Source organism: Neofelis nebulosa, chromosome 11 (genome assembly GCF_028018385.1).
Source record: "Neofelis nebulosa isolate mNeoNeb1 chromosome 11, mNeoNeb1.pri, whole genome shotgun sequence".
Lineage (NCBI taxonomy): Eukaryota > Metazoa > Chordata > Mammalia > Carnivora > Felidae > Neofelis > Neofelis nebulosa.
Window position 1 is genome coordinate 91,384,141 of NC_080792.1, and position 25,995 is coordinate 91,410,135.

At 48.4% G+C, this 25,995-nt stretch overlaps 2 long non-coding RNA genes across 4 annotated transcripts in view; both read left to right on the forward strand.

Annotated features, from left to right (window-relative positions):
• LOC131489491 (uncharacterized) overlaps window positions 1–16,785 on the forward strand; it is a 115,849-nt gene extending 99,064 nt beyond the window's left edge. Inside the window, exons 3-6 of one of the 3 annotated variants that reach the window (XR_009250596.1) lie at window positions 3,736–3,823; window positions 14,929–15,047; window positions 15,533–15,884; window positions 15,996–16,785. This is a non-coding gene — a long non-coding RNA (uncharacterized LOC131489491). The remainder of the gene's footprint in view (window positions 1–3,735; window positions 3,824–14,928; window positions 15,048–15,532; window positions 15,885–15,995) is intronic. The other 2 variants (XR_009250597.1, XR_009250598.1) reach the window with 2 other exon arrangements.
• Window positions 16,786–19,560: 2,775 nt separating this feature from the next.
• LOC131489492 (uncharacterized) lies at window positions 19,561–22,597 on the forward strand. Its single transcript, XR_009250599.1, has 3 exons — window positions 19,561–19,819; window positions 19,889–20,090; window positions 20,480–22,597. It is a non-coding gene; the product is annotated as an uncharacterized LOC131489492 (long non-coding RNA).
• Window positions 22,598–25,995: the final 3,398 nt, after the last annotated feature.

Here is a 25,995-nt window from a genome sequence, read left to right on the forward strand (position 1 = left end):
CATGAGTCACTTTTTAAAATATATAATTTATCGTCAAGTTGGCTAACATACAGCGCAGACCGTGTGCTCTTGGTTTTGGGGGTAGATTCCCATGGTTCGTCGCTTACATACAACACCCAGTGCTCATCCCCACAAGTGCCCTCCTCAATGCCCGTCACCCATTTTCCCCTCTCCCCTGCCACCCCCCATCCACCCGCAGTTTGCTCTCTGTATTTAAGAGTCTCTTGTGGTTTGCCTCCCCACCCCCTGTAAAAAATTTTTTTCCCTTCTCCTCCCCCATGGTCTTCTGTTAAGTTTCTCAAGATGCACATATGAGTGAAAACATACGGTATCTGTCTTTCTCTGGCTGACTAATTTCACTCAGCACAATACCTTCCAGGTCCATCCACATTGCTACAAAAGGCCATATTTAATTCTTTCTCATTGCCAGGTAGTATTCCATTGTATGTATAAACCACATCTTCTTATCCATTCATCAGTTGATGGACATCTGGGCCCTTTCCATAATTTGGCTATTGTTGAAATTCATGTAGACACTCTAAGCTCCCAAAATAAAAGCCAGAGATCATCAGATTATCTTAAAAAGGCAGATTCAACTAAAAATATTAAGAAAATAGTTTCTAATTTTCTCTGAGACTTACTCTTTAAGCCATCAGCCAATTAGAAGTTTACTGTTTAAGTTCTGTATTCGAGGGGCGCCTGGGTGGCTCAGTCGGTTAAGCGTCCGACTTCGGCTCAGGTCATGATCTCGTGGTTCGTGGGTTCGAGCCCCATGTCGGGCTCTGTGTCGACAGCTCGGAGCCTGGAGCCTGCTTGGGATTCTGTGTCTCCCTCTCTCTCTGTTCCTTTCCCGCTCATGCTCTGTCTCTCTCTGTCCTTCAAAAATAAATAAAAACATTAAAAATTTTTAATTGAAATAATTAATAATTAATATTAGTTAATAATTAACTAATTAATAAATAATTCTGTATTTGAGGATTATTCACATGTGACTCTATTATTGATGTTAGTTCATTCTATCATAGTGAGAGAACACACTTTACGTGACTTCAGTAATCTACGTCTACATTTGTCACGTGGTCAAGATAATGATAGAAATTGACAACTATCCCATGTGCTTTTGAAAATAAAATTGGGGCGCCTGGGTGGCGCAGTCGGTTAAGCGTCCGACTTCAGCCAGGTCACGATCTCGCGGTCCGTGAGTTCGAGCCCCGCGTCAGGCTCTGGGCCGATGGCTCGGAGCCTGGAGCCTGTTTCCGATTCTGTGTCTCCCTCTCTCTCTGCCCCTCCCCCGTTCATGCTCTGTCTCTCTCTGTCCCAAAAATAAATAAAAAATGTTGAAAAAAAAAATTTAAAAAAAAAAAAAAAAAAAAAAAAAAAAAGAAAATAAAATTATTTTCTGCTGTTTTTGGGTGCACTATTCTAAGACAGCTTTTTGGTTGTGTCTCTATATTGTTTGTTGTTATGGTCCCTTCCCTCATTCTCTTGCTTTGACTGCTTTACTGAGGTATGATTGCCACACAGTAAGTTGCATATTTTTCAGCGTAAGATCTGAGGTTTTGGTGTACATATGCATCCGCAAAACCTTCGATACAGTGCACAAAAATGAACATATCCATCCCAGCACCCTCAAATGTTTCATCATGCAACTTATCCTTCTCATACCCCATCCCCAAGCAAACACTGGATATGATTTGTCTCGAATATTATATAAACTGAATGATAGAATAAAATATATATTTTTTAATTGTTCTCATCCGGTGTAATTAACGAGCCTGAGATTCACACACATTGTGCACGTGAACAGTGTGCTTCTATCAGTTGCTGTGTGGTCGTCTGTTATGTGAACATAGCAGTTTTTGTCCATCCGCCTGTTGGGTTGTTTCCACTTTGGGGACGTTAACATTAGCATCTGTGTGCCAGTACTCAGGCGGACAGACGTTCTCATGCTGGATTGTGGGTAGTGGTCCTCTAAGACAATGCAGTTGTCACACCTCACAGAACGATGCACTGAAAGGGGTAAATTTCACTGGGCGTAAATTTAGAAAAGGCATCGCAGATGATGCTGTTAAAATCCCCACTTTGCTGCTTCCCCACTCATTTCCCTTATTCATGACAGCTCAGGCATCGAGCAGAAACCCCTCGCTCCCTCCACCCTGCCACGCAGTCTCCTGACACTCAGTGATCAGAAACTACTTTGTTAGTCATCAGGAGTTGTGGTGTTGGAAGAATGTTTCAATAAACAGTACAACTACCTGTACGTAGTTTTTAAAACACAAAATGCAAGCATGATCCCACAGTGCTCACCGTAAGCAGGAAACAAGATCACTAAAAAAAAATTGATGCTGAAAAAGAACACGGCATGTTAACATGTATGGTGACAAGTATTTGCATTTAAGAAAGTCTCTTCTGGGGCGCCTGGGTGGCTCAGTCGGTTAACCGTCCGCCTTCGGCTCAGGTCATGATCTCGCGGTCTGTGAGTTCGAGCCCCGCGTCGGGCTCTGTGCTGACAGCTCGGAGCCTGGAGCTGCTTCGGATTCTGTGTCTCCCTCCCTCTCTGCTCCTCCCCTGACCACGCTCTGTCTCTGTCTCTCTATCTCAAAAATAAATAAACACTAAAAAAATTTAAAACCACAGCATACAAAAAGATGATGAATTTAATACTGTAAATAACTCCCTATCTTTGAACGACAAATAAGCTTTTCCGTTTTTCAGGGAATCAACCCACTATTTCTAATTTTGGCCAATGCTCAGCATGTGACGACGTACTGTGATTACTTAGGGTTTGATAGAAAGTAAGGGCTCCCTGCGACCTGCAGGTCCCCCTCGGGTCTTTTAGGCTGATTCAGGTCTCCCAGCTCTAGTGGCTTTCTCCTCAGTGCCAGGAAGAGTGTCACAGCACGCTGGGAATGGCAGAATGGCTTCCACAGCTCAAGGTGAGATCTGAGACCTGGGTAATTAGATCAGTAGCCAGGTCTAATTATGAGTGCATAATGGAATAATATTCAGACTGATTAACTGTGCAAACCCATTATTTGCTCTAACGGAAAGTTCACATTCTTCTTCCTGAGCGGAATCGGACTCACAGATGGGTTTGCATGTGGGAGTGCGTGCTGGGTGCGTGCGTGTGCGTGTGTGTGTGTCCTACGGACTCCAGCTCAGCCCCAACCTGCTGTGTTTGGGCTTGTGTGGGGACGAGTATGACCTGGGGGAGGGTGGGGTGGGTGGGGGCGGATGGGGCAGGGGCAAGGTCCCTCTCTGCCTTTGTTTAACTCTTTGATACTTTGTCCCTCCTAGATATGTTTGGGCCAATTTTGGTGATTAAAAACCATTGCCATTAAAAAATATCGCCTTAAAACATTACTTATCTCAATTGCAAGGTGTTTTTTTTTTTTTTTGTTCCTTTTACATTTTGCAGCATTACATTTGCCTCGTGCTCCTCCCCTTGGTCCTGGCCTGAGCACCAGGTGCTGTGCTGTGTGCCACACACCCAGTCCTGCTCCCTGATGCCCGTGCAGGGCCCCCGCCAGCAGCAGGAGGCACGTGAGCTGCTCTGTTGTGCTCCCCCGGCGGGCAGGGCCTCCCGGAGGGGATGCCAGGGGAAGCCATGGCTCAGAGTGGCCCGTGGGGGGAGAGGCAGGAAGGGGACTGACCCCCCCCCCCCCCCCGGTTCTTCCCATCTCCCGTCTTCCCTTGGACCGAACTCCCTGCATTGTGGTTTCATCGTTTCCCCAGGCTGCCAAACGCAGGTCACTGCAGGAAAGCGTTCTACCGGGGCTGGAGGAGGCTGGAGAGGCCGGAGGCCCAGGGACCACGGCTGTTTGTGAGTTGCTGTCCCGGACAAGGCTGTGACTCCCCGGGCGAGGGGCTGGCGGGGCGCTGCAGTGATGGGGTGAACAGTGACATGTGTTCAGTGCCCAGAGTTCTCTGCTATTTGCTTTTGTTTGTTTTGTTCTTGTCTTCTGTCCTGTTTCTAGTGTAACCGGTGGGAAATTAAGCTGCAACGGACTCTGCCTTCTTCCCCTGAAGTTTAAGTTGCACGGAAACGACGGTCAGCATCTAAATGAACCCAAGTTGGGTCTTCGCTGTAATTGTGAACGTAAAGGCCATGGAGGGCTGCTGGGCCTTCGGTGCCGGAGTGGGAAGGAAGTTATCCCCGTCAATGCGTTTCACGGGGCCGGGAGAGAAGTTGTGTTCTGTCACAGGCTCCACATTTATGTTCAATGTGTCAGATACGCGTGGATTTGCAGGGAGATGTGAAGAGATGTGTGTTAGGAACAGCATCATGATGTCAGAATTGTGAGCTGCGTTTTCTTCTCTGTTCTAGGCTGTCCCCAGCTGTTCCCGGCCGTCCCCGGCTGTCCCTGGCCCCAAGAGGTCACAACAGGGCTGAGTTTGGCCTCTGCCCTCCCTGGGTGGGCGGGCCTCACAACCCCAGGTCCGCAGGAAGTGTCCGTTCAAATCTTGCAGCTACTTGGAATTTTTAAAGTGCATTGCACACACACGTCCTGTGACGTTTCCAGGGCCCCTGGGGAAGGTCGGACTGCAGTTGGCGTTTCCGTGGTGAGTGGGGAGACCCAGCAGGTGTAACTCGCCCAACCTTCCTCAGACATCCCTGGTCAGCACTGAAGCCCGCAGACTCCCAGGTCATTACCGACCATTGCACTGACCGGAGCAAGATGCTAAATGGAGAGCGAGGCTGCACGGCTGTGCCGAAGCCCACGGGTGGCTCCGCGCCACCCCGGTGCCATCCACGAAGTGCTTCGGCCGGAGGGAGGGCTGGGGCTGTTCTCACGGATGCAAATCAGAGGAAACCTCAAGTTGCCTGGCGTGGAGACGCTTTCCCCCCCACTCCCCGGTCAGCTCTGCCTGAAAGCGGGTGCCAACCCCACCAATCCCACCCCCACGAGGAGGCGGGGGAAGACGCACTGGGGTCGGCGGGGGGGCCGGGGGCGCGGTGGTGTTTCACGCGGTCCCGAAACCGCAGGCTCGCACCACTGTCCGGCTCAGATAAGCGCTCATCCACCAGCACGGCGGGTTGCGGCGCGGTTAGCGCGACCTCCGGAGCCCGAGGAGGAAGGGCTCCGAGCGCTCCTTCCGGGGGGGTGGGCTCCGCCGGGTCTGGGGGCGGCTCCGGATTCATTGGCGCCTCGTCGGACTGATCATGTGCACGCGCTTCCCCGAGCGCGGCCACGAGGCTGCCTCCTGGCGGGGGGCTGGCTGGCTGCTCATCGCGGGGAAGAAGTGAGTTATTTTTAACCCCCCGCGGCGGCCGGAGGAAACGCACGCATCCGAGACCCCCGTGGAGGCACCTCTCCGCCGCTCGGCTGCGAGATGGTCGGGCGGCGTTTTCCAGCCCTTTTCGTAGTGGCCGCTGGGGTAAAGGCGTCTACAATCCAGCCCATTGAAGCGCCCCACATCGTGCCCTCCCGGCCTGTCCTGCAGCGATTGTTTAACGAAATCGCGACTCTGTTTAACGAAATCGCGACTCTGATCCGGCGGTGAAGGAAGGGGCGTGGCAGTCTGAGGGGGGGCGTCCGCCCCCCCGTGGCTGCAGGGGGAGACTCAGCTGGGGGCGGGGGGGGCTCCCACTCGGGAAACGCCTGCGCTTTGTGTCAAACTGGTTCTGAGAAGGGATGGAGATTTGTGAACCGGAAAGAAATGTACGTTTGTATTCGAAGCAGGCTCCAAGCTCTGAGCTGTCAGCACGGAGCCTGATGCGGGTCTTGAACCAACAGACCTCGAGATCATGACCTGTGCTGACGTTGGACTACCTGCCATATATTTTTTTTTTTATCTTTTCATCTGTTAGTAGACAATTAGGTTGCCTCAATGCCTTGACTATTGGGAATAATGCTGCAGCGAATATGAGAGAGCAGATATCCCTTTGATAGTGATTTCATTTCCTTTAGATATATATACAGAAATACTATTTTTAATTTTTTGAGACCCTCCATACTATTTTGACTAGTGGCTGTCACAGTTTTTATTCCCACCCACAGAACATCAGGGTTACTTCTTCTCCACATCCTCACCAGCATTTGTAATCTGTCTTTTTGATAATAAACGTTCCAATAGGCGTGAGATAATATCTCATGTGGTTTGACTTGCATTTGCCTGGTGATTATTGATTTTGAGTATCTTTTCATGTACTTGGCCATTGGTATGTCTTCTTTGAAAAATGTCTACTCATACCCTTTAGCCATTTTGAACTTGGATGATGATGATGGTGGTGATAGTGATTTGGCTATTGACTTGTATGAGTTCCTTATATATGTTGGATATTAATCCCTTACCTGTAATCAGATATATGGTTTGCCAATATATTCTCCATTTCTTAGTTTGCTTTTTCATTTTTGATTGTTTCTTTTGCCGTGCAGAAGCTTTCAGTCCAATATGGCCTTACTTCCTGAGTTTTGCTTTTGTTCCATGTGCTTTTGGTTTCATATAGAAAAAATCCAGAAGCTTTTTCCCTATGCTGTGTTCTAGGACTTTTATGGTTTCAAGTCTTACACTCAAGTCTTTAATCCATTTTGTGTTGATTTTGTGGGTGTGTAAGTGTTCCAGTTTCATCCTTTTGTATATGAATGTCGAGTTTCCCAACACCCTTTATTGAAGACTCTCTTTCCGCCATTGAGTATTCTTGGATCCCTTGTCAAGTATTACTTGACCACATATGCTTGAGTCTATTTCTGGGACTCTCAATACTGTCCTTTTGGTCTATATTTCTGTTTTTATACCAGTGGCGTACTGGCTTAATTACTATCGTTTTGTGATATATTTTGAAATCAGGTGTGATGCCTCTAGCTTTGTTCTTTCTCAAGAGTAACCAGCCCATTCGGAGCCCTTTGTGGTTCCGTACAAATGGTAGGACTGTTTTTACTATTTTTGTGGAAAATATCATTGGACTTTTGGAAGGGATTGCATTGAATCTATAGAGAGCTTTGGTGTAATGTGGGCATTATAACGATAGGAACTTGTCTGTGAACTCCACCTATGAGCATGGGGCATTTTTCCATTTATTTGTGCCCACGTGTGTATATTTCATAGGAACTTCCAACAGTTGGTGGTATAGGGTCTGGGCACCCGCCACACGAGGCAGGAAGAGGTCAGCCAGACCCCTGCACCCACTGAGTCCCTCACATCGCTGGTTTTGTCTGCGGCCATCAGTCTGTCTTCACGGAGCGACCCCTCTACAGATCCAGGTGAGAGTTCTGAAACGTGAGTAAGAGCATCCGGGGTATGCATCCACTCGTGTCATGAGAACACCCAGTAGCACTCACCAAGGCGCGCAGGGGGGAGACAGCATTTGGAACTCATTCTGGGAAAGACGATACTGTTGTCCTGGGCTGGTTTCATGCTTACCTGACATGGACAGTGTTCTATATTTTGCATTTTTAGGGTCTCAGGAAAAGTTGCCTCCAGCCCTTTGATTATCTTCCTCACATAAATCAAAGATTTTGGAATTTCACACTTAGATCAGCTCCTTTGTGAATCTTCTGATGCTGCCTTGTAACAGTAACAGATTACTCAACCAGGTTTTAAACAAAAAAGGTTTAGGGGCACCTGGGTAGCTCAGTCGGTTGAGCGTTCGACTCTTGATTTCGGCTCAGGTCATGATCACAGGGTCATGGGATCAAGCCCCACGACGGGCTTTGCATTAAATGTGAAGCCAGCTTGGATTCTCTCTCTTCCTCTCCTTCTGCCCCTCCCCACTGCTTATATGCTCTATCTTTCTAAAATAACAGAACAAAATATTTTCCTTAAAAAATAAACAAAAAAGGTTTAAAACACCCAAAAGCCTGAAGATGGGCAGTTTCAGCTTTGGTTCAGCAATTCTCCCTGGTCTCCAAGGACCCCGGCTCGCTCTATCATTCTGCTGTACACACTGCATATCGCTTAATCCTGAGGCTCCTGTCCTCATGGTCACAAGATGGCTGCCAGAGCTCCTGGTATCAATCATATCCTTACCTTATTTCCATTCAAAGACAGGCAGATGGTTTTTGTTTTGTTCCCTTTTTAAAAAAAAATTTTTGCTTCCTTTTCTTTTTTTATTCAAGGGAGGAAAAGCTCTACAGAAGCCCCCCCTCAATGTCCTTTGAGATCCCATCTGTCAAGTGGAGCCCCTCTCGTGATTGCTGTCATGGCCGCGAGTTTCAGCACAAAGCTTGGGGCATAACTGGAGCTCACTAGTGGCAGCCTGCGAGCTGGCTATGTTTTTCTTAAAATATAATCGCCTGTCTGTTGCTCAGGATGTCATCGGCCTATCAGTTACGGTGCCTCCAATATTAAATTCCTGAGAATTCATGGAGTCATGTTATGAAGTTCAACAAAACGCCTGGTAAGCCAATCCGAGTGAATGGTACCAACTGAGTAAAAAACGGGCATGTTATACCTTAAGGGAAAATACACATGAAAACAAGCCCCCATTTCTACTGACCCAAAAGGATAATGAGGATTCATTACCATCATTACCTCATCATTAAAAGGGCTGTTCTCCAATGCTGTTCAGCCTCATTAGAGTGATCTTAGCCATTGTGATGCGCAGTAAAGTCACGTTTCTTTTTGAAATTTTGTGATTCAAATTGTAACAATCTTAAAAAAAAACTTCCCCTAAATTATCCAGCGCGGAACAGGTTTAGGTGGACTTGAGAGTCCTTACTGGAGTTTACTTTGAAAAACAAAGACGTGAGACTCCATGCTGAGGGCCACCTACACTCAGTCACGCTCAGGCCCGCCCACACCGGTCAGTTCTTCAGAAAAACTCCTCCTCTTTTACAGGAGTGTTGGGCCGGGAGCAGTGAGAAATTGTCTGTCCTGGCTCTCAAGCTGTGCCCAGCCTGTCCTGGGTCAGGAGCCAGCCCTGTGTTTTGTCCTGGGGATGCCTTCGTTTATGCTGCACTTTCCATACTAACGGCAACGACAGGTCCAGAGTGCGGTGCCCAGGAGGGCTCTGGGGACAGAAGAGGTTCTGTGCTCTCTGGGACGGAGTCAGTGTGTTTTTTGTGGGGACAGGACAATGGGCAAGATAAACACAGCTCTGTCGGCCCCGGGGGTCACGAGGAAGCCTTGACCCTGCCTGGATCGCAGAATCTTGGTCAGTCTGAGCCATATTGACTCCACTCCCCGCTTTGCCTGTGATGGGACCAAGGTCAGCATGAGATACAGTCCTGGGCCCCGAGACAGGGGGCTCAGAGCCAGCAAGGAGAGCTCCCAGATAAACGTGTCTTTCCAGGGGTGACCTTAACCACCTGACTCATCATGCTCACAAGGCTAATGTCTGAGGGTTTTGTGCTTGAAGTCACTCATTACGCAGTAGGTCAGGAAAGGCCAGTGGAAATGCAGAGACATACACACAGCCCAAGGTCTCTGACATTTTCTAGCTGCTGAAAAAGCCCGGAGTGGCCCTGCACCCCCCCGCCCCCGGCCTTCCTCGCATGAGGAATTAAAAATCTCTATTATTATGGTACTTTTGGTGGGGACTCCGATAACTAGTAAAACAAAAGCTATCTGCTGTAAACACGCACTTTTCTAGTTAGATTCTGACTCCTGCAAAAGGTTTTGGGCTCAAGGCCGGGTCTCTCTCCAGGTTAAAGTGGGTATTAGCAAATGTAAAGGGTTCTGTCCTCAAAATGACATTTTCCCCCCCTTGTTGTAATGGAAGGGATTGAAAGAGAATTGAAAAGGAAATCAGATTTCTCACCATGTGATTCTAAGTTCCAGAGTCCCGTGTGGGGATCGCGTGAAGTCACACAGCATCCCACCCGTGGGGAGTCCCCACGCTCCGGGGAACGCTGTTGTAATATGGAGCGAAGAGAATTGATACTTTTCATGATAACAAGCGCGTATGAAATGTTTAGGTCAAAACGGAAAGTTTCGGATGGTATGAAGTATCGCTCTACTCCCCGTGACTTTAGTAAACTGTGGTTTCGTACTTAGATGTGTCCACCCACCCCCCCACACACACACACACAGACACCCACAAGCTCGTGGACTCCTCTGGTATGTTAGCGCTGAAGTTCAAGTCAAGAAATCGATATATTGTTAATCATCAGCTTGTTTTCGGAAACAGGGTTTCCCCATGGAGTAGTAAATGTTCTTTAATGAAATTCATCGTGACAGGAGACTTTGTTGTGGCTGTTTTTGAGGTAACAGGGTGGTGTGGGCGCAAACACAGTCCTGGCAAGGACCTCGGATTCCCGCTGATGTTGCCTGGGAAGTTAAGCTGGACGCCCCTTGGTTTTGGTTTTCTTGAGTAAATCCCACGGTGCTCCAAGAGCCTTCCGCTCCTGTGCTCCCTCTCACACTCTGCCCGACGATGGCAGATCTTCCCTGATTTTCAGCATTTTGTGCCACATTGATGACTTTTGCCTTATTTACTGTGATGGAACATTTGCCGTAATGCAACATATAATCATAGCAGTGCTACTTAAAATTATCCTCAGACACGTTTATTGAACCTAAACACATATATTTCATACGGAAAGGACGTCTTCATTGCAAATGGGAAACCATGATCACTTGCTGTAAGAGGAAGGCAGTTATGCATCATACACAGCAAACCGTGGTATTTAGATGCTAATGTCCACCTAAGACTTGAAGTCTGAATCCTGCTTCCTCTCCGTGGGTAAGGGAGGGTAATAAAGGTCAGGCTGATGTTAGAGACTCAGGAGTAGCAAACGGAGACTCTGATGTGATTAGGACGACCCGGCGGGTACCGGAAGAGAGCCATGTTGTTAACTGTGGCATTAAATCTCAGTTACTGAAGCTTCAGTTTTGAAACCCTTCAGGCCGTCTGGCGCATCAGGTGAGACCTCAAAAGTGTGCACTCCCCACTTTGTTTCTGATACCGCTGGATGCCTACAGGGGATCTGTCATCATTATTCTAAAACAATCACGTGATCTCCTTCACCTAGGCCAGTAGTTTGGTCTGGGGTGGGGTGTGGATTCCAGTTCTGGCCACTGAGACAACAGAAAGGTCCTCTGAGAAATACTCTTTGGCAATAAAAGAAAGTATAATATGAGAGGATCTCTTATACTTTGTGTGTGGGGGGGGGTGGGTTCTCTCTTCTCCCAGCAGACACCGTGCCCTGTGGAACTTGATGCCTAAGATTGAGATATGAGGACTTGAAGCCTGGAGCTGTGGCAGCCATCCTGATCCTATGAGGTACACATCTTCTGAGTAAACCAATATGCCCATGATGGAAAACGGGAGTACAAAAAAAAAAAGCCTTAGAACCGGGTGCCTGGCTGGCTAAGTCGGAAGAGAACACAACTCTTGATGTCAGGGTCGTGAGTTTAAACCCCATGTTGGGTGTAGAGATTACTAAATAAATAAACTTAAAAACAACAACAAAAAGAAAGAGTCTTGGACCTTGCTGACGTCTCCAGCATTCTGAACCAATCCTGAGTTCACCTCTAGACCCCTTAGTGAAAAATTACCAAGTATCCCTATGGCTAGAGGACCTGTTTGCTGAATGCTGGGTTGGTTACTTGCAGCTAAATACATTTAGCCTCTTATTCATGGATATCTCCACTGATTATCCTGTCGTGCCCACCACCAGCATGGGCTTCCCTTAATCAATACAAATTCCAACTCTCTTAGAAACTGCTCAAGATTTATCTCCAAGAAGCAGAATCTAGGGAAAAATTCTCTGGATTAGAAACTGGTGGGGGGAGCGGGGACTCTGATGAAACAAAAATGATTATATTTTACATATCTATATTTTAAATACATAAATACAAGATAATAAATATAAATGATAAATATAAAAATTAAAATATAAGGGCACCTGGGTGGCTGGGCCGGTTGAGCGTCCAACTTTGGCTCAGGTCATGATCTCGTGTGCATGGGTTCAAGACCCATATTGGGCTCTGTGCTGACAGCTCAGAGCTTGGAGCCTGCTTTGGATTCTGTGTCTCCCTCTGTCTCTGCCCCTCCACTGCTCATGCTGTGTCTCTTTCTGTCTCTCCTAAAAAATTAAATAAAATGTTAAAAAAAGTTTTTAAATTAAAATATATATGTTAAAAATTACATCTATAGCTATATTATATATAATGTATTACATATAATATAACATATATATTACATATAATATACCTATAGATATATATTTATTTAGATAATATCTATTTTATTATATATTATACAGATTATATAACATATGTTTAAAATAGATATTATCTATATATTTATATATAAAATATATATTACATGTAATATAGCTATAGATATAATTTAACATTTATGTTTTAATTTTTATCATTTTATTATCTTATATTTACATAGTTATATTGTAAATAATACATTATATGTTGTAATTTATATATTACCTTATATTTATATAATTTATATATTTATACAATTTATTATGTATTTAATTATACATGTAATATAACATATTTATATATAAAATGTATTTATATACAATATATAATATAATATAAACATACTATATATTACATAAATATGAAAGTATATAAGTTATGTAAGTGTGAGTATCTATAAATATCCTCATTGTAGATACAATCTTCTAGCGTGTGCGTGAGCGGGGGTTTGGATTTGTGGAGGAAATAGACTGAACCGCGAGTTTTATAGGAGTGAGAAACTTAGAATAAGGCTAAGATCCTAGACAAGCGTGGCTGGGTTGAACTGGGAGAGGGAAGCTTGTGGAGGATGCACCGGGCATCCCGGATGGTGGCCTTGGGAACGGATGCAGGAATGGAGTGCCCCGGCTTAGAAGAGGAAGACAGTGGTGGGGCTGAGCCACCAGTAAGAAAAGTAACACAGACATGTACGAGCCGAGGGAAGAAAACAATAAAAATAAATGTGGAACCACACTGCCTTTATTTACTTATTCATCCATTCATCCATAAAATACTTGACGAGCACCTGCTTTGCAAAACAGTCCCTGTCTCGTCCCGGCCTGTAACAGTGCACACACCGGCCACCCTCCTTGCTCCCGCCGGGGTCGTTGCTGCGCCTCCCTGCTCTCGCTGCAGAGTTGAGACCACCTCGCACTTCCGTAAAAGCCTGAGCACAGTCTGCTGACTGTCGTCTGCCGTCCAGAAAGCCTGTTTTGCTCGGTTGCCACGCAGAATTCTGTCTGACCTCAGGCTAAGTGGGGTGTTGGCAAGGGGTGGAAATAAAAAGTTTAAAAAGAAGAAAAAAGGAAAGACAGCGACAACCACATCTTCTTATTCCTCATCAGCTCCATGGACACCCTTTTTCTTCCCGCCCGAAACACAGGCTTCGGTGACCACTTTCTTCCCAGAGCCCGGAATGCTTCCCTCCTGTGATGAGGGGTGCCAGGCGGCTAGCACCCCTTCAGGGCTCACGGAGCAGAGGTGATGAGCCCGCAGACTGATCGTCACTTCTGAATGTTTCTCTTTTTTGCAAGAGTCTGTTTTCCCCGCCAGCGAACGACCACGTTAAGACTGCCTGCGTCCTGTGATCTGGTTATTATTTGACGGGAGCACATGCCCCCTCGGGCTGGGTTTTGGTCCCAGACGAGACTGTGGGAGAAGGGGCTTTCCTTTCCGATGAAACGAGGTGAGCGGCCTCGTGGCCTCCCCTGCGCCCAGCTGCCGGGCAGGAAAAACACGAAGCGAGCCAGCGGCGTGAACGCGCTCCGCGGGCGGGCTCTCCAAGTCTGTTTGGAGAGGTTTAAGGTTTCATTTTAGTGGCGGTGGCAGCAAACATCTGCGTTCACGTCCAGATTAAACTGGCCGAGTGGAAACCGCCAGAGCCAGCGGTTGCTGGGCCGCCAGTGAAGGACGGCTCCCGGTGAGTTTCAGATTCTTAAAGGTTTGTGCTTCAGCGGATTCGCGGCGCGAAGAGTTGGGGGAGAAACGTGTTCGAGAAGATCCTAAGCGAGAAGGGCTGAGGGGAGGCGCCTCCTGCCGTTTATCGGCTGGGTTATGGAGCTTCACAGAAGCGCGTGATATTCGTGGCGCTGCTGGGGTGTGACTGGCGGAATGAAAAGGCACGTCAAGGGAGTGCTCCCAGAACGTGGCTCTTATTTCCTCCGTCTTCCCGCAGTGCGGGGGGCATCCTGCCCGGGCAGGGCCGTGCAAACTCATAACACCCTCGTTTATTAGGAGAAGCGAAAGCAATGTTATGAGTTGGAGACACTTGGGCCCCAGAACAATAAGCGTATTGATTGGCTCAGTTGTGTTTAACTCCGACGGCAAGACGCCCCACCGGTGCAGAACCACCACGACTGCCAACGGCAGAGGGGACCCCGGGGGGGCCACACCACAGCACGGCCGGTAAACCAGCTGTCCCGAATCCCTGAATCTGGCTATTCCGATCATCCTAGATTTGTGCGTGCGTGTTGCTGGATCGGCACAGGCAGATAGCTCACGGGTCGCGTGGAACACGTCCAAAGCCCGTGGGTCAGAATTGCACGGAGGCTGGGAGGCTGGGACACTAGCCTGAACCCACATGTGTGCCCGGGGGCCGCTGCGAGGCCGTTTGCTGAACATGAAGAGCACAACCGATGCTGTTTGTCTCCGCATCCGCAACAGCGCAGAGAGGAGGCATCCCAGCGGAGCCGTCTCGTCTCACATCCGTATAAGCACACTCCTTCGGCGACAAAGGACCCAACTGGCCATCGGGTTGCGATTCACTCAGAATTTTGCCCCAGAGAGAGGCAAAGAGGGAAATGCGTCCAGGCAATTGGCTCAAATGACATACCCCGTTGCTAGAAGTCACAAAGAACGGAAAGCGGAGCATGTCAGTCAGAGAAAAAACGGGCTGACGGTTCGCCCGAAGCCCCCCCGTGCGCCGCGGGGAGGCGGCTGCTTCTCCATCGTTCAGGGTGGCCACGCCAGCGGGTCCTTGCACGAGACACTTCCTCCCTCGAATGTGCCTGTCGGTGGTTGGGCTTGGAGTTTCCCAGTCAATGAAGTTGGCTGTCTTTTCAGAGGCTGCTGCTGGGGAGATCCGGGACTACTCACGAGTGTATGCAGACAGGTGAAAGAAAGTGGGTTTTCCCGGGGAGCATAACACATGTCCTCACGGTCCCGCAGTGTTCACACTAAGGGTGAGCCTCTCCAGCTTTCCTCTCTCTGCCTGCCGGCCCCGCTGTAGGCGAACATTTTCTTTCTGTGGGTATTTACCAAGCGAGTACGCCCAGAGGCCACAGGGCTTCGTGCTGGACTTTCAAGCCGGAGGACGTATGCGTCCTCCTCGCGGAGGGAGCTGGAGGAATCCGAATGCTGTCTCCAATATCAACAACCCGAACCCCCGCCTTCTCCTGCCTGTGATCAGAGCCACACAGTGGCCCCAGGACTCCACGCTCCTTAACTCTTCCTCCCATTTGGACCTCCCGTCAGTCCCCAGTGGAGATTGGGGACACGAGGGCCCGTGTCTCCGCCCTGGAGGGACAGCCTCATGCCGACCAAATGAGAAGCGTAGGAAAGTCATCATGGAAGCCTCCCCAAAGGTGGCGGTCCGAACTGAAAGGTCACGATCATCACGCTGACGTTCTTTAGTGAGCAGTTACCACGTGTCCCCCACTCCTTCCAGAGCTTTATACCTCTTGTTCCTGTTGGCTCCCCCGCAGCCCTGAGACGCGGGTCCTATTCCTGTCACCTGTCCCACCATGGAGGGCAAGAAGGAAATGACTTTCGAGCCACTGGGGCGATGGGAGCCCTGTCTACATGAGGCCGGGCACACAATCGCATGCACTCCCTACAGTATGACCCGGGGGACCGCCAGCCATCGACCACGGTGCTGGGAGCCCGGACCCCAGGGCCAGACCGGCGGGGGCAACACCGGGATGACCTTGGACGAGCTTCTTAACTCTCTGCCCGTGGGTTTATTCACCTGTACGTGAAAAATCACTGAGATAAGCTGTGAGGACACATCCTGGCGTAGAGTAAGTCCTATACAGACGTTCACGGGTATTATTGCTGTTTTCCTGATCATCTTTAGTATTTTTTTCGTGATCATATTTATTAGTTGCCCTTTCTGTGTTTCTACCCGCCAGGTGTTCAAAGATCACCTTCTTAGGGAAGCATTTCCTAAGCTACGTCATTTCAAGTTTCAGTCTGCACCCGCAAAAATCCCAATCCCCCTCCCGGGTGTATTTGTCTGTATTTGTGTCCATCTGACGTACATACAGTCTGTTTTGCTGCTTTACTGGCGTTTCTTTCTTCTCTCGAATGGAAGCTCCGTGGAGACGGGACTGTTTGTGTCCGCTGCTCCCCGCTACGTCCGTGTGCCCAGACCTGTGCCTCGCAGTAAACAGTCGGTGCACAGATTCAGTAAAACACTGGGGGCTGGGTCAGTGTCGCCCCTGCTGCTCCTCCAGAGGGCTTTGCTGGAGACCTACTTCTTCAGCAAGATGGACTTTGGGGGAGCCACTTGGTCCTCAAGAAATCCCTCCCTCCCTGTGGCGTAAGATCTCGGGGCGGCCTCAGGCATCATTCCCCTGCATCCAGCAACCTGCAGCTTGGCCCTTTTACGGCCAGCTATCCATCCCGCTGTCCACTTTATGGGGCTGTTAGAGGAAATCGCCTTCGGCAGCAAGATTTCTCAACCTTTAGAGCTCCAGGATCACAGTTCATTCAAGTGACACCTTCGTGACATCTTGTCTGGATGGCGTTAGGTCGGTTTCCAGGAAGCGGGGAGGTGGCGCTAAGGCCCTGGCGAAATAAACAGGATGTGCAGGGAAGGCTCAAAGGCAGGCTTCCCAGATGCAGTGAGGTGAGGCATTCGTGCATCAGACGCACAGGAAAGGCCGTGCGGTGTAAATTCTGTCCTGTGCCCAGCTGGGGAGGGGGATGCCCATCCCCCTGCCCACCCCCGCCCCCCCCTCCCCCGGGGTGTGAGCCCGCCTTCTTCAGGACCTGCAGGGGTGGGAGGCGGAGAGCATTTCACAGAGCCCCGCGTGTGGCCAGAGGGCTTGGAGCCCCCCACCAAACCCCCTCTCAGCCTGCGGTGGGGGGGTGGGGGGGGCGAGGATCTGCCTTCCAGGGACAACGGCCCGGAACACTGTCCAGACGCCAAGCATGATTGTATCAATTTCATCCCGCGGAGACCTTGGATCGTTAGCAGCTGATGAATCGTTCTCTTTCTCTGGGACCAAATGGCATCTATTATTTGTTCTTTCTCTGGTGTTTTCCTTTCCAGATCGTGCCTCAGTTCCCTCATGTGTCAAATGGTTCTAAAAATACCTACATGGCAGGTTGTTGGGAGGCTTAAATCGACCAATGTTTGAAGCGCGTAGAACGGGGTCAGGGATGTGGCGTATGTTGAAGGAGTCTGGGCCATTACTGTTCATGTTGTCCATTTTTTTTCATGCTGGCATTCCGTTTTGTCTGTTAGGATTTCTCAGCTGCCTCCAGGCTTCGGGGTCCTTGGTACAAACTAAGCCGGGAAACTGATGGATGGACTTTGAAGGAGAGAGAATCTCATTGGCCTGGCTGAGGTCAGGTGTTTATTCTGGACCCATCATTTGTGACCCGGAGCCGAGGTCACCATGTGGCAAGAGTGGGGAGGTTCCTTTCAGGGAGTCCTGTGGCGATAAATTTCCAAATCTAACGCGATCAATCAGGTCCTGCCCGTGAACAGCCTGGCAGGTGACACACAGCCTTTCAGCTGAGGATGGCCATTGGCTTGACCATTTCCCAAAGGCAACGCAGCCTCGTTTGGTGTTGTTTCTTTTTACTTTCCTCTGTAATGTTGTAAAAACCTTGCCTATTGAGAAAATGCATGCCGATGACAGATTAAACACTGCTCGTTAGTACAATACAGATTTAATCTTTCATACAATTCCAGTTTTATTTTCCTGTGGAATGCTTATCAGCAAATTCTGTGACACACAGACGTCAGTCTCCAAAGATACATTTTTCCATCTTCTGGACACTGAAATTCTGCAGATTGGGAGAGACTAAACACCAGTTTGACCAGACCCTCCGTAAGGCTAATGGCTGCCATTAAAAAAAATTTTTTTTAAATGTTTATTATTTTTGAGAGAGAGAGAGAGAGAGACCAAGCAGGGAAGGGGCTGAGAGAGAGGGAGACACAGAATCCAAAGCAGGCTCCAGGCTCCGAGCTGTCAGCACTGAGCCCGATGCGGAGCTCGAACTCACAGACTGCGAGATCATGACCTGAGCTGTAGTCGGCCACCCAACTGACTGAGCCACCCAGCGCCCCTAATGGCTGCCATTTTTAATTTGTCCTGGGACTAAGAGATATTTCAACAATTTTTCAGATACAGTTATCCCCAAATATCACTCAATTTGGCTCATGTAAGCTTAGGAGAGCAGAAGGAGCAGGGAACTTCGAACACTGACCTCGGCCTGAACTTGCATCCACCATGATATCTGTGCCCCGAGGTCTATTTTCACAAAAAGCTGGGAAGACCCTGGGATCTCACAGGACTGGAGGCCACATAGGGTCCCTTGCTCTGAAGACAGAAGGTGTGGATATATAAGCAAGTCCCCCTGGGTCACAGAGCAAGAGGGTCGTGAAGCCAGGATTTATACCCAGGTTCCAAATCCAGAACCCAAGATCTTAATCATGAGCCTGTCTTGAGGCCAACACTCATCACTTAGAGGACGTTCAAAATGCCACCATCATTTCCCTTTCCAGCCCAAGTACAAAAGATCAGAGAATAAATCAGTGCTTTTATGGATTGTAAAGGATCCCAGTCTTAAAAAGTGACATTAACAGTTACACATGTGACATTTTAACATGTTTTTCAACCCTTTAAGATAGTCCTTTGGTTCCTAAAATGGGGTAAGAGATTAAGCCTGGCTAACCTGAGAGAGAACAGTTAAACTAGAAATTTTACCCACAGGGGCTTCCGGGTTGACCTTTTTGGGAAAGGGTCGGTTATGAAGATATTACAACAACCTTTCCTGGTGCCTGCAGGGAATAAACATTCCGAGTTCACACACCCTGCCTTCCTGGGAGGAATGTCTTTGAGACTCATACATATTTATATCAAGTAACATATTAGAGTAAATGTCAGCTTCTTTTTTTCTCCTGTTAACTTAACATGCAGAAAACTAAATGACCCATAAAGAAAAAGAAATGATTTTCTCTACCAGGAAAGCCTTTAAATATGCAAACATTTTGATACCTAATAGAGCAGGTCATAAAGTGAGTTTGGTGCATTTTCTTGACAGAGGTTTTACAAGGTTTTATAAGGGTTTTGATTGGTGAACAGCATTCGATATTTTATTCTATTGCATCTAGAAGCCTGTCTATTGGGTGATTCATATTGCATAGCATTGACGTCTCCGTAAACAGTGTTCAACCCATATTAAGTAGAATTGGGGTGATGGGGATTATCGTTTAAAAATGCCTGGACATTCTAGGGATTGAAGCCTTCATTCAAAATTGAGGAGGGGTGCCTGGGTGGCTCAGTCAGTTAAGTGTCGGACGTTGGCTCAGGTCATGATCTCGAGGTTCACGGGTTCGAGCCCCACGTTGGGCTCTGCTGACAGCTCAGAGCCTGGAGCCTGCTTCAGATTCCGTCCCCCTCTCTCTCTGCCCCTCCTGTGCTTGGGCTCTCTGGTCTGGACTGTTTCACTGAAGAACCCCCAGGTCAGTTTCTACGTGCCTCGGCCCCTTGGTGGGTCAGACTCCTCAGGGGTGGAGCTTATGAGCACCTGCCGGGAAGGCGTGGCCTGGCCGCTGGGTGGAGCTTGTGAGCACCTGCCGGGAAGGCGTGGCCTGGCCGCTGGGTGGAGCTTGTGAGCACCTGCCGGGAAGGCGTGGCCTGGCCGCTGGGTGGAGCTTGTGAGCACCTGCGGGGAAGGCGTGGCCTGGCCACTGTGACTCTGGAACCAGGCCGGTGAGGTGAGCCTTGTCTGTTAACTGTGATACTCGCCTTCAGGTGCCCTGAGCTTCCCGTTTTGGCCTCTGCAGGAAGAAATCACCTGTTCTGCCTGCGTCGTGGAGAGCTCACCTCCCAGCTGCACGCCCTAGACAGGACCAAGCTTCCGGAGCCCAGCTCTGTCGTTGACCCTGCCCGTGCAGCTGCCCCAGAGACACCTGGTGCCTCGGATTCCTGAACTTTTGGGGGCCGCTTTGGAATAAACCCGTTGCGGCTCGGCCTTTCCCTGTGGGGGTATGGTTTAGCTTACCTTCCACTTTTTTTTGCTGCTGAAGTCTCTCTTTCTCTTTGTCCTTCTGGATTTATGCCTTACGGGGAAGATCGATCCAAAGTGATGGTAGGAGCCATTTGGGAGGGAGGGAAAGGACCACCCTGCACCGGCCCCCCACCTTTGCCCCACACCGCTGGCCGGTTTTGTGAAAGATTCTGTCTGATTGAACGAACTCAGGGTCCGTCCACAGCATTCTAAAGCAGCAGAGATCTCAGACTTCTATATCTGCTTCCTCGTTCTTCCCTCCTTCCCTTCTTCTTTCCTTCCTCCCTCCCTCCTCCCTTCCTCCCTCCTTCCCTTCCTTCCGTCTCTTCCTCCCTCCATCCTCCTCTCCCTCCCCTTTTTGTTTCAGCCTCTGGTCTATGAGAAAGAGAAGAAGACAGCAAGGGAGTGTTGCACTTTAAATACGGTCGATCTACCCTCGTGAGTGATAAGCCAGCCAAGCCTTATTTTACAGACACTGTTTGCATTTTCTGAAGTCACCCACTGTTTCACTCCATCGGCTTTAGCCTTTTTCTCTAAAGCTATATAGCCTTGCTTTCATTTTCCCAAAACTTGCCCTTTATACTTAGAAACTCAGTTTTTATCTTGCTTCCACGGTGATTGCTATCTTGTTTCCAAAAGAAAGAAGAACAAGAAAGAAAAGAAAGGAAGGAAAACCACGACAAAGAGCAGTTAGGCGGAAAATATGTCATGAGCAATCCCAGGCCGCTTCAGCTACTGGTGCTGGCAGTGTGCAAACATCTGGGGTATTTGCAGATATCTTCACCCTGGGATGGAAAATTGGGAGCAACCATCTGGATGTCTGGCTACATGTTTCATTTTTTAGATGGATTTTTGAGAGTGCCGTATAGGAACTTCCAGCAGTGAGGCAACATACAGTAAATTCAGCAACGCTTTTATTGATATGCTGTGAATCAGTATCTAAGTGGCAGAATTATATACATAGCTAGCACAAGCACGTAAAAATTATTGTCATGTGTTAAGTATTAATTCAGAGGGGTGCCTGGGTGGCTCAGTCGGTTGAGCGTCCGACTTTGGCTCAGGTCATGATCTCCCGGTTTGTGAGTTCGAGCCCCGCGTCGGGCTCTGGGCTGACGGCTCGGAGCCTGGAGCCTGCTTCGGATTCTGGGTCCCCCGCTCTCTCTGCCCCTGCCCTGCTCATGCTGTGTCTCTCAAAAATAAATAAACGGTAAGAGAATTTTTTTAAAGTATTAATTCAGAGAATGTGAGCCTTGGAGATACAGCCCAGTTTCTATAATCTCGTAGTGGCCTTTCACCATTAAATAAAAAAAATCAGCCCGTCGGGTAAAGAAAAAAAGAATGGCATGTTTTGGGCCTCCGTTAGAGTTTGGTGGGCCTGATTTCAGAAGGAATCCACTGATGATGGGCTGGAAGGCTGGTGGGGGTGGGGTGAAGGTAGGCGTGTCCGATGTTTGCTCATGCGGATGGGCTCTGGCATCTGTGAGCACACAGCAGGTGCAAGGGAGCCCACAGACAGAAGCCTGGAGCCCCCGGCGGCCTCATCATCTCTGGAGCGAAACCTTCCTCCTCCATCAGGGAGTGAGGAAGGACAGCCTCCCTCCCCACCAGTTAGAGAGGACGATGGAGAAGAGGGCGCCTCCGAGTGTGCAGGGTGAGTGAGCTTCGTGGAGCACAACCCGCCAGCCGGTGGGTGAGTTCCCAGCCCCAGCCTCCGCCCTGGCCCTGCAGCTCTTGGGACACGGCTCCCAGGGGGGCCAGCTGGGGACACGGCTGCACAGGAATGATGCCACAGCTCACGGTGACCCGGGAAGTCAGGGCTGATCCCAGCCTCACGTTTGTTCCCAGGAACGCTGGAACTAATACATTTAATGAGAGAGTCGTTTTGGTGCCTTTTTTTTTTTTAAAGAAATACAATACTGATCGCAGTATTCACAGGTGCTTCAAAAATGGTCTGTTGAGTGGTGATACCACTTGTATGTGTGTTAAAATTGTCCTGTTCCCCAGATCTGAAGAATCACCTGGCCGGCGCACGCCATAGCTTCTAAACACGAAACAGTGTTGGGTGTAGTTATTCCCGAATGACTGTATTTCTTCAAACAAAATGTTAGAAGTCAATATTCTGTTTTCTAACGTGGAATATTGGTTTCAGGGGCAACGGTTTCCTAATGGGATGCTTGTCACCTTCTCTGAGGCTTAAATAAACGTTTTCCTTTGACAGTCAAATACTTGGGAGATGTTCCCACTTCTCTTCAAGGATGCTGAGCGTCCCCTTCCGGGAGCGCGTCGGGGCCTCTCACAGCATCGCACCTGCTGCTATGTTCCTGCTTATCACCCCGGCTGGCTGTCAGACTCATTGGAAGGGAAGGTTGGACGTCCATATATCCCGCATGTACTCAAGACAGCCGCAAAAACCTTAGGAACTTGTGGATTTGCCAGAACTTCCAATTTACCTGCCCGTGTGTGCAAAATAAACATGTAGATTTTACGTTATTTCCCATAAGTTACATTGCCACCAATCACCACACCACAGAGCACAAACTCTTCTTTTTTTTTTGCTGAATTAAGCAACATGAATTCTCCCTGTAGCTCTCCATGACTTAATCACACGTTTCATTTATTTCTCTAAACTCTATCCTCCACCCATCATGGGATAGCTTTTCATTCTTTTCCCATATCAAATTGCCATCACCAATTCCATGGCTCTGGAAACCAGCGCCCAGGAAACAAGAAAACCAACACCTGTAATTAGAGAGAGAGAGAGAGAAAAAAAAAAAAACATTTGCTTTGTATTCACGCCAACAATTCCACTTGCCAGCAACAAGCCCTTTGTCATATTCCGAGGCGGTGTTAATTATGAATTATGGATTGTTTGCAAGAAAACAGTACAAAAGTAGATTCTGGATTTCCACCTAGGTAAGAGTGAATACACGAGAGATGGGACGTTGACCGTTTTGTTTCAGAAAGTTCCTCGAGTTGTCAGGGCTGCTGGCTGCAAATGATTTAGTAGGCCAAGCAGTGTGGAAGGTAATGAAATAGATTGTTTATGAAATCTGAGTATCGTCAAGATACTCCAAGTCCACACGTGAAACGTCTCCTTCATGAGTAATCTCAGCGGAATTGGGGGTTGTGTGTTCATGAGTTCGTGCCAGGGAGCATCACAGGGGCCGAATCCCAGGAGCTCCAGAGGGTGATAACTGCCAAACTTCAGCAGGTTCTTAGCGTTCTCACCAAACTCTGCCGCGCGGAGCTGGGCGTTGGTGACATCACTTCTTGTGCTGTGTGTGTGTGTGTGGGGGGGGGGTCTTTCTGGATGGAGAAATCAGTGGGAAGTGAGACCCTGCCACCCGCCCGTCAAGGATATCTCAAGGGTACGACAGCAGTGAAGCTGAAGGCCTCTGAACTTGGGGCAGAAGAGGACGTTCTGAGCTGAAGGCGGGGGTGGGGGTGGGGCGTGGGCTGCTCAAAGCTCTGCTCAAGTTTGCCTAACGTGGACGTGACTCCGGTGGATTTGGGGGTGGAGGGCAGGGAGCGATGGAAACATTGCCGGATCCCGATCTAGAGCAGAACAACAGTAAGACAGCCTGGGGGCTCAGATACGTGAGATGGTGGAGACCCTGGCTTCTAGAACACGGGCACAAACCCCCTGGGGTTTTGTGAACACCTGGGGGCGCTGGACGTCCCCGAGACCGTGGAGAAGGGAACGTCCTCCTCTTGTTTTAATGTCAAAGGACGGCATGACCACAGGTGCCATTTGAGCACCACATCCACTGGGATTTTAATTTTAAATGTGATGACACTGATCCATTAGACCGTTAAGTCCCACGTGCGTAGGGCAGGATCTGTTTCTACTGTTCCATTGCTAGTTCCCAGCGCGTTTCCTGGATGGAAGGACACAGGAAGGAAGTGATGTCACTGGATCCCAGGATCACCCAGTGGAGCTAGAACGACAAAGGGCCTGTCAAGTGGGAGATGGGGCTTGGGGGAGAGTCAGGGGCTGCTGAAAACCCCACCTGCCCGAGATAGCAAAGCAGGAAATACCTAATTCTGTCTTCCTCCCCTCTCTCAGTCTGTCCTCCGCCCATCAGTGCCTCCCGTGGGCGAAACAAAGTCTTCAGTGAGATGGGATTCACATACCATGAAATCCACCCTTTGGAAATCTACAACTCTGAGAGACAAACCAAGAAATAGATTCCTAACTACAGAGAACACACGGATGGTTTCCAGAGGGGAGGGGGGTGGGGGTTGGGGAAACAGGTGACGGGGATCAAGGATGCACTGGGGATGAGCACTGGGTGCTTAGGGAAGCGTTGAGTCGCTACGTTGTACCCCTGAAACTAGTATGACGCTGTATGTTAACTACGCTGGAATTAAAATTTTAGACTTAATAGAAAAATAAAATATACAACCCTATTCACCAGCTATGGGTATGTTCACAGAGTTGGGAAACAATCACGAAACCCTATTTTTTTTTATTTATTTTATTTATTTATTTTTTTTAATGTTTATTTATTTTTGAGACAGAGAGAGACAGAGCATGAACGAGGGAGGGTCAGGGAGAGAGGGAGACACAGAATCTGAAGCAGGCTCCAGTCTCTGAGCTGTCAGCACCGAGCCCGATGTGGGGCTCGAACTCACGGACTGTGAGATCATGACTTGAGCCGAAGTCAGCCGCTTAACCGACTGAGCCACCAAGGCGCCCCCACGAAACCCTATTTTAGAGCATTTTCATCACTCCAGACAGAAACCGTGTACCCAGTAGCCGTCTTTCACCCCAACCCCAACCCTGGGTGATGACCTACCTACTTTCTGTTTCTCTGGATTTGACCATCCAGGATGGGAATACACGTCGGAACACACGCTATGTGGCTTTTGTGCCCGGCTTGTTTCACTTTGCCTTGTCTTCACGGCTCATCCCTTTAATGGCTGAGTAATATTCCATGGCACGAATACAGCACATTTTGTTATCCATTCAGCAGTTGATGAACATTTGTTTTGTTTCTATTCAAATACTGATTTTAAGTTTCTGTTTCTCTGCAACCCATTTTAACAGTATGGTGCAAAATAGAATGTGAGGGGGACAGCATTTTCAATAAGGTATCTGAAAATGCATTTTGGTATCATGCAAATGTCAATCTTGGAGGAAGTTTTAAACATTTCCCAGGACATATATGTACATACACACACACACACACACACACACACACACACACACACATATATATATATACATATGTGTGTGTGTGTGTGTGTGTGTGTGTGTATGCATTTCCAAGTATATCACATTTTATACATGGGAGTAACTTATAAAAGGCAATAGAATAATTAATTATGGGGGCAAAACTTCTCTGAAACATGTCGTTTAGCATAAGCTGGATATCTGAAATCTGGAATCAGAAGGTAAAAACTCCTGGAAGAAATTGGTAATTTAGCCCATGAAAAATCCTAATTAAAGGAAAATTACAATTCTCAGAGGTTCCCCCTTAATGAATCCTCTGGTTTGAGAATGGAATCCCTAAAAAGCCACAAAGATAAAGCTTTGACTAAAAATGATACAACAGGGGGCGCCTGGGTGGCTCACCAGCTTTTGGCTTCGGCTCAGGTCATGATCACCCGGTTCGTGAGTTCAAGCCCCGCATCCCTGTTTGGGATTCTCTCTCTCTCTCCCTCTCTCTCTCTGCCCCTCCCCTGCTTGCTCTCTGTTTCTCAAAATAAATAAATATTTAAAAAACGATGCAGCAAACTATTTGAATTATCCCATGCTTGGATTTGATACTGTTTATATAACCTTCTGTATTTCAGGTTAACAACAGTTGGTTGAGAAATTCTTTTTGAATGCTTAGGCTTTGCCCCTTGGCTGTTGTGTGGGGAAACTTATGGGAAACC